The sequence below is a fragment of the Schistocerca piceifrons genome, chromosome 7 (genome assembly GCF_021461385.2).
Source record: "Schistocerca piceifrons isolate TAMUIC-IGC-003096 chromosome 7, iqSchPice1.1, whole genome shotgun sequence".
In the NCBI taxonomy this organism is placed as follows: Eukaryota; Metazoa; Arthropoda; class Insecta; order Orthoptera; family Acrididae; genus Schistocerca; species Schistocerca piceifrons.
The window spans coordinates 180,343,426-180,352,000 of record NC_060144.1 but is presented as its reverse complement, the minus strand read 5'-3'; positions in this window follow the sequence as shown (position 1 = coordinate 180,352,000).

Genomic DNA, 8,575 nt, shown 5'->3' with positions numbered 1-8,575 from the left:
CTTTCCTGGATTTCACCTCAAATGTATCGGTTGTTGTCGCAATTGGCTCCTTTGAAGGATCCTGCGTCTTTGTCCTTTGCTGAAATGTGCTCCCTTCTGTCTGTCTATTTTCAAAAGCAAACGCATGTGGTAGCCTCTCGTGTTGCCTTTTATCGTTGTCAAAAACAACCTAATCAGTCCTATCGCGCTTGGGCTGCTGAACTTCACGGCCTCAGTCGAAAGTGTCAATTTGTTACTGACGTTCACCAAGAATCCTATGCCGATTCCATGGTACGGGATGCTATTATCCGGTCGGCGCCCGACAAAGAAGTTCGGCAACGTGCCCTTCAGTTGGTGAATCTGACTCTCGATGAAGTTCTCTCCATTGCGCAGTCTTTTGAAATTTCTCGCGCCGCCAGGGCGCAAATAGAAGCGTGGGGTGACGTCGGAGAAATACAACCTCTGTGCGCTGTTGACGATGCGTGCGGCGCGTCCCCGCCGGCCGACGTGGCTGCAGTATGCTCCCACGCGCAGCCTCGGCCTAGCCGTAAACAACCCACTAAGAAACTGCAGCAAAACCCCCGGCAACCTCCTTCATGTCCGCGGTGTTTTACGAAACATTCACGCGAGGATTGTCCCCAATGTTGGGGACCGCATGCACGATGTTCATGAACATGACGCTGATTCTGATTCTGTGTTGTCTGTCAATTGCACTTCTTCCCTTTCAGGGAAGTTATTCCTCACTGTCCAAATCCTTGGTCGAGATGTTCGCATGCAAGTGGATACCGGTTCTGCTGCCACTATAATTAATTCTCAGACGTATCTTCAGCTGGGTTCTCCACTCCTGTCCCCTGTCACTCGGCAATTACGGACGTACAATAAACAGAAGATTTCTCTCTTGGGACAGTTTAATGCTGAGGCATCTTACAAATCCGTCGTTCGCACTGTTCCCATATTTGTGGTCGACCAGAGCAACGCAGAAAATCTTTTTGGTTCGATGCCCTTCGCGTTTTTGGGTTCTCCATAGATGACTCTGTCAATATTGTCTCTGACGCTATTCCCTATGCTCAACTGGATTCCTTGTCGACGACATTTTCGTCCCTTTTTTCTCCTGGGTTAGGCCGTGCAAACGACTTTGAAGCTCATATCACGCTCAAACCCACTGCTCGGCCTAAGTTTTTTCGGGCTCGGCCCATTCCTGTGGCCCTTCGTGATCGGGTAAAACGGGAGTTGGATCGTCTCACTGCTTCAGGGACTTACCCTATGCCCCGTCCTGAAGAACTGTTCACTAAACTCGCTGGAGGACAGTATTTTTCTAAAATTGACCTGTCGGAAGCTTATCATCAACTTCCTCTCGACGATGCTTCCCAGCAGTTTCTGGTCCTTAACACGCCTTTCAGCCTCTATCAATACCAACGCTTGCCATTCGGGGTTGCTAGCGCCCCTGCTCTTTTTCAGCGATTCTTGGAACAATTATTGCTCCCTGTCCCGGGGTGTATCAATTACATGGACGACATAGTTGTCACTGGCTCCACCACTGAAGAACATCTTCAAAATCTCCACACACTTTTTAATGTCTTACAGACTGCCGGTCTTAAGTGTAATCTTCAGAAATCACAATTTTTTCAGGCATCTATCACGTACTTGGGGTTTCAACTCTCTCGGGATGGTATTCGTCCACTTCAACACACTGTTGCTGCGATCGATGCCCTTCCTCGCCCTACATCTGTTAAGGAACTGCAGGCCTTCTTGGGGAAAATAGCATACAATCACAAGTTTTTACCGTCTGCGGCGTCGGTGGCTCAGCCGTTGCATCGCCTGTTGCATAAAAACGTGCCTTTTGACTGGTCCGCATCATGTGACGCGGCTTTCCGGAAATTAAAGACTATGCTGAAACAGGCCCCGTGCCTGGCTACTTATCGACCTGGCCAACATCTTGTTCTTGCCACAGACGCCTCTCAATACGGGGTCGGTGCAGTCCTTGCGCACCGTTTTTCTGACGATTCGGAACAACCCATCGCTTATGCCTCCAAAACGCTCACGGATGCCCAACAGAAGTATTCCCAAATTGAGAAAGAAGCTTTGGCCATCATTTATGCTCTTCATAAGGTTGGTGTTTTTCTCTATGGCTCAAAATTTCATCTTGTTACGGATCACAAACCACTTGTTTCCTTGTTTCATCCATCAACGTCACTTCCCGACAAGGCTGCACACCGCCTCCAGCGTTGGGCTCTTTACTTGTCCCGTTTCAATTATGAGATTCATTTCCGGCCAACGGCTCAACATGCGAATGCTGATGCTCTGTCTCGCCTTCCCAAGGGTCCTGATCAGGCATTCGATAGGGACGAACTTTTGTGTTTCCACCTGGATGTCGCCGAGCAGCGGGTTGTGGACGGGTTCCCCATCACTGGGGACAGGCTGGCGGCTGCTATGGGTTCTGACCCTACCCTCTCCCGGGTTTTACGCTGTATTCAGAAGGGTTGGCCAGATCGCCCGTCCGCTAAGACTTCTGATCCGTTGCAGAACTACTACACTTTGCGCTACCGCCTCACGGCTAGGGATGGTGTTATCCTCCTCTCCACTGACAATGCTTCGCCGCGTGTTGTGGTACCTGCGTCTTTGTGTGCTTCGGTCTTGCGCCTCCTTCACCAGGGGCACTGGGGTGTGTCTCGCACAAAATCTCTGGCGCGCCGTCATGTGTACTGGCCTGGCATCGACTCTGAAATAGCACACATGGTAGCTGCCTGCGGCCCTTGTGCGTCACAGACCGCTGCCCCGAAGCCATCTTTGTCACCGTGGCCTTCGCCTGAGAAGCCCTGGGAGCGCATTCATGCTGACTTTGCGGGACCCTTTTTGGGTACTTATTGGCTCCTCGTAATTGACGCCTACTCTAACTTTCCTTTCATTGTCCGTTGCACGTCACCTACCACCGCGGCAACCACCAGTGCTCTCGCCCGCCTTTTTTCTCGGAAGGCCTCCCCTCTACTCTTGTTACTGATAATGGTCCGCAATTTGCCTCTCCCGACTTTGCGGATTTTTGTGCTCGTCACGGCGTTACACATGTCACGGCCCCGCCGTTCCATCCACAATCCAACGGTGAGGCTGAACGACTGGTGCACACATTTAAGGCTCAGATGCAGAAACTTCTGACTTCTTCTGCTGCTGCTGATGCGCTTCTCCAGTTCCTGGCGTCTTACCGTTTCACCCCCATGGGCGATCACAGCCCGGCTGAGCTCTTACATGGCCGACAGCCCCGCACGCTACTTCATCTTCTGCGGCCTCCCACCTCACGGCCGCGGGTGCCTTCACTTGGCCGGTTCACCGCCGACGACCTTGTCTGGGTATGGGGATATGGCAGGCGGCCAAAATGGAGCCCGGGCCGCATCTTAAGACACCGTGGCAGACGCCTGTATGAAATCCAGATGGACATGGGTGTTGCAGTGCGTCATTCGGACCAGCTTCGGCCTCGGATGCCAGCAACGCCTGTTCCGAATGCCGCCACACCACCTTTGGCTTTACCTGATGCTCGGGATCTTGGCATCTCTTAATACTCACAACGCAGCCCTCTCACCGTCATCGCGATGCCAGCACCAGAATGGACGCCACCAGGAGACGTGCCCATGCAAGAACCGGAGGACCATCCTCTGTCAGAGTATATCTACTCGCCTCCTCCTCCAACGGACGCCGACACATCGCCCATGTCTCCTGTCATATCAACTGGACTTGCTGCAACGGGCGGATTGGTGCATGGGGCCCCAGCAGATTCGACCCCTACGTCTCCTGTGATCTCGACTTGTTATCATCGGGGACACTTCCGTCCGTACGGGAAGCCTCCTCCTTGAGACTTTACGGCGAGTCAAACAACGCCTATGGACGTTAGCCATCTCCAGGACACCTCCATCAAGACCAGTGCAATAATTTCAAAGGGGGGAAAAGTGTTGTGACTCGCCGATTATTCAAAGTGCCGCTGCGCAATTACGCACGTCCTCTACGTGCGGCGCTGTCTGCCAGCCATGCAGCAGCTGCACCACCTAAGTGGCCAGCCAAGCAGCGGCCGCTAGACTGAGACTCAGTGTTTAATCGAATGCCGACTTGTACACAGGTCAACTTACTCAGTGACTTATATGTGTTGTTGTGTTGTCCGAAATGTGTGTTAAATTTGACGATTTAACACAGTTATTTTTTCTTGCAGGTCAGCTTCACTAATTCCCTTGATAAAAAGGCTCATATTGTCTGCAAAAAGTACTGATTCTGCTCTTGTCAGATGGTTTTGAAAATCATTAACAGAAACTAAGAAGAGCAGAGGGCCTAGAACAGAAGCCTGGGGTACACCACAGTTGACTTTCTGATATGTTGAGTAATATTTTGTGCCATTATGCATTATTTCAGCACTATTGATATCTGTTGCACAGCTACGATTGAAACCAGCTATATGCTTTTCCACTGACTCCATTGCAATGCAGCTTCTCTAGCAAAATATCATGGTTGATGAGGTCAAATGCCTTACATAGATCTAAAAATGTTCCACATAAGCCCTCATTATCCATTGCAGATAAAACCTGTTCCAAGTGATATAGAGCTGTTTTTCCTGAACCCATTCTGTGCATTGGTAGCAGGGATTATAGTGTACAGCATCCATACCACATAATGGAAGTTTGAGAAGGTGTCAAGCAGCAGCACCCACACAACTTCCAAACACAGCCTGGAAAAATCAATGTGAATCCTCTGCCAAGGTTAGTCAGCACAGGCCCATGAAGAGAAACATTGCACATGGGCTACTTGATTGACGGAGGGGGCTGCATAGAAGTGGCACACACATTCAATGTCAGCATGAAAGCCATGCCATTAGATGTGCCTCTGGGTCTATATCTTCATGAGTCTCATCCCCTCATGTGAAGCACAAAAGAATTGGAGGATGCATACGTGGAACGGTAGTGGAATGATGATCTGGCAGGTAAGATGTCCTTTGTGGCCTTGAGTCAGCAACACGGCGTGAAATGATTGTGACAGACCAGTTCGGTCTGGATGGAAGCATGCTCTGGCTACCCCTTCTGCACCACTCACAAAACTTCCTGCAGGACCTGGTTGCATGACAACACCACAGCTACCTCACATATAATCCTTACGGATTCATCCAGAGTTTATTGTAGATGTTGGTCCAGTGATGGGTACAGAAAAACCTCGTGGAGAGAGCACTGAAGATATCTTGAGTTACCTTTATTTTTACCATAATACAAAATAATCAAGTCACATGCAAAGTTTAAGAAAGTTTTATTTAAACTGATTATGCACATATACAAGACAATACCATCTTATGATTTAAAACAGTGAATTTTCTGTTAGGTATGTGTTAGCTATCTATGTCCCAGATAGAAACGTATAAAACACGATGACACGGATGCATGTGCTACATAGGAAAGTACAACTACTCAATAACTCGATTCAGTCGAGTTGACTGATGACAGAAACAAACGAATAGCATGCGGGCTGACAGTTAGGGGTGGCGCAGGTGGCAATGCGGGTGGCTCCGCAAGGGGGGCATGCACCCCCCATAAGTATCCGCCACTGTGTTGCTCCAGGGCAAAACAAACTTTATCCTGGCAGTTACTGTCCACACTGGGACCATGAGTAATACAGAGCATACACAGCAGCATGTTGAGCAGTGGGGCAATAGTGGATTTCAAGGTGATAGACACTTAAAAACAATGCCCAGCACTGTAGATACTGTGCCATCTTTTCTGGGAGACTGGAGGAATGCCAGACCAATGAAATCAAGGGATTGTTGTTAGTCATCAGCTGGAATTTGTCGTCATACAAATACATGATGATGACATTGTAATTCTGTCAGAGACAGCAAAGGACTTGGAAGAGCAGTTGAATGGAATGGACAGTGTCTTGAAAGGAGGATATAAGATGAACATCAACAAAAGCAAAACAAGGATAATGGAGTGTAGTCTAATTAAGTCGGGTGATGCTGAGGGAATTAGATTAGGAAATAAGACACTTAAAGTAGTAAAGGAGTTTTGCTATTTGGGGAGCAAAATAACTGATGATGGTCGAAGTAGAGAGGATATAAAATGTAGGCTGGCAATGGCAAGGAAAGCGTTTCTGAAGAAGAGAAATTTGTTAACATCCAGTATTGATTTAAGTGTCAGGAAGTCATTTCTGAAAGTATTCGTATGGAGTGTAGCCATGTATGGAAGTGAAACATGGACGATAAATAGTTTGGACAAGAAGAGAACAGAAGCTTTTGAAATGTGGTGCTACAGAAGAATGCTGAAGATTAGATGGGTAGATCACATAACTAATGAGGAAGTATTGAATAGGATTGGGGAGAAGAGAAGTTTGTGGCACAACTTGACCAGAAGAAGGGATCGGTTGGTAGGACATGTTCTGAGGCATCGAGGGATCACCAATTTAGTATTGGAGGGCAGCGTGGAGGGTAAAAATCGTAGAGGGAGACCAAGAGATGAATACACTAAGCAGATTCAGAAGGATGTAGGTTGCAGTAGGTACTGGGAGATGAAAAAGCTTGCACAGGATAGAGTAGCATGGAGAGCTGCATCAAACCAGTCTCAGGACTGAAGACCACAACAACAACAACACAAATACATATGGCATTTCTTGTCCCCTAAATTATCACTTAAGTCTCCTTCTCAATCTGTGACTAGATGAGCTGTGCTGCAATCAATAGTTTGAAGATGAAGGTGACTGGCCTTTCAGAACCACCTAAAAACTTATGGACAAAACTGCCACAATATTGTATTTTTACACATCCACTGTGAACGTAAATATGAATACGGTATCAGACATGGTGCCACCTTGAAACTGACTTAAGATGCTGAAAATGTTGTTTACTAGTGGCCAGCCACACAAATTTGATGCCTTTCTTGGTTAGCTGATTTAGGGGTTGCACAATTTGGGCCAGTTGTGGAATAAACTGGGCGCAGTATGAGATTTTACCCAGGAATGGCTGCAACTGCTTAAGGTTAGTAGGGGTCAGCGTATTAATGATAGCGTCAATGTGCTGGCATGGTGGTGTGATACCCTTGTGACTAAGAATGTGCCCCAGACATTTGACAATGAGGGCAATGAAACCCACCCAAGATCACCTTGCAGACATTTATTTAAGGAACTCGGGATATTCACAGCACCTTCGCAATACATATATTCACTTATGAAATCTTTCATTAATAACCCATCCCAACCCAAAAGTAACAGTGAAGTGCATAGCTACAGCATTAGAAGAAAGGATGATCTTAATCTTTGGTCATTTGCCAAACAGTATTAAAAGTCTGACGGATAATCAATCAGCATTTAAAAACAAATTAAAATAATTTCTGAATATATATGTATGCATACTTGTGTGTGTGTGTGTGTGTGTGTTTTGGGGCTTACGGGCACTCAACATCAAGGTCATCAGCGCCCTGACAAACATTAAAAGAAACGAATGTGAACAAATGTAGTAAAATGGAACCATACACACAAAGAAAGTGGGAAAAGATGCAACTCCTTCTACTCAATACGTGAATTATTAGATATGAAATAGTAACTGTAAAAAAATAATTATTTGGTGTATAGAAAACTTATTTTAAAGTGATGCATTCCACATCATTAAGAAATGTCATATTCATGATCTATGGAACAAGGATTACTGTATGTATGTACTGCACTTTCACAACTGACAGCCTAAGCCATTTTCCTGGAGATATTCAGGGTTCCTGTGGTGTTCTGCTTGTGTCAACCCTATAACAATGATATCCTCTACCTTTACTAACACAGTGTAATATACCTTGAATCAATCATTTCAAATACTTTTGGAAAATGGCAAGTGCACTAGAAACCCCGAAAGGTAAGCAGTTGTACAAGCCAAACAGCGTATTTCAGACTAGCAGCTCACACAATGTGCCATTGGTGTAGATTTGCTTTTTTTGGATCTATTTTTGAAAAATAGTTTCCCCTGGCCAGTTTAGTTAACAAATTGTCTAAGAAAGGTGTAGGATAGAGATCAGTGTTGGACTGGGCATTTATAGTGGACTTAAAATTACTACAAATGCATAAACCCATTACATTTATTAAAGTCAACCATAGGCATTGCTCATAGAAGCACTGAAACTGGGAAATTGACACTTAGGTCCTGAAGCCATGCAAATTCTGCTTGAACAGCTTTTCTAAGTGCAAATGCAAGTTGGGAAGCTGTATGAAATGTTGGTACCACTAGAGGCTGCATTGAGATGTGAGCAGTAAACTTATGGAACATCTGAATATTAGTTCAAAAATCTCATTGTACAAGTTGTACAGATCATCAAAGTTACAAAAAGGCACTATTTTAGACACTAATCTGATGTGGTTCACTACTTTAAAACCAAAACTGGTAAAGCCACCTAAGCCAAAAAGTTAGCTGGAGTAAGAGAGCACACAATTAAGGTTAGTACACATATTTTTTGTATGTAGCTGCTCTTTGTGGCAGGAATGGGAAAGAGTGGCCAGTTAAAACCAATACTGGTATTCCTCGGTAGTTGACTGCTCTTGGTTATAACAGGTTCTTTTCACTTTTTGCAAAAGATTGGGTAAAAAAACCAGTATGTCAGTTTGC